Below are 412 nucleotides of genomic sequence, written 5' to 3'. Positions count from 1 at the left end.
GTTGCACTGTGCCTCATTGCAAAAACAAAGCGCGTTAACATTTTATTGCAGCTCTTCTCACACTGTGATCGGGCGGCACGTACAGCTCCATGCTGGGTGCAAGGCCGTATCGGGCAGCTCCCGGGAAGGACAGGTGCTGCGTGTGATTACTACGCAGCCCTCGTCCTTCTCTATGGGACTACGCGGCCGTACATCCCCCCCATACGCTACGTAGGGGTGCGCGTTTCCTCGCTCGGACGCAGACAGCATCCATCCTGTCAGCGTACGAGTATGCTCACCCGCACGTCTACGGACGTCCCCGTTTTTATGAGCGTAGGGCGGTGTACGGCCCCGTAGTACCATAGAGAAGGACGGGGGCTGCGGCGTGATACCGGGAGCTGTGTGGCGCGGCGCCGCCCCCCGCCCGCAGGTG

At 61.4% G+C, this 412-nt stretch overlaps 1 protein-coding gene across 1 annotated transcript in view; it reads right to left on the bottom strand.

The window, feature by feature from the left end:
* The window catches only part of FAM63A (family with sequence similarity 63 member A), a 26,016-nt gene that overhangs the window by 16,483 nt on the left and 9,121 nt on the right, over positions 1-412 (bottom strand). The window lies entirely within an intron of this gene.

Source organism: Nanorana parkeri, unplaced genomic scaffold (genome assembly GCF_000935625.1).
Source record: "Nanorana parkeri isolate BGI_ZX_2015 unplaced genomic scaffold, ASM93562v1 scaffold1251, whole genome shotgun sequence".
Classification (NCBI taxonomy): Eukaryota; Metazoa; Chordata; class Amphibia; order Anura; family Dicroglossidae; genus Nanorana; species Nanorana parkeri.
This window is presented reverse-complemented; position numbering and strand designations above follow the sequence as displayed.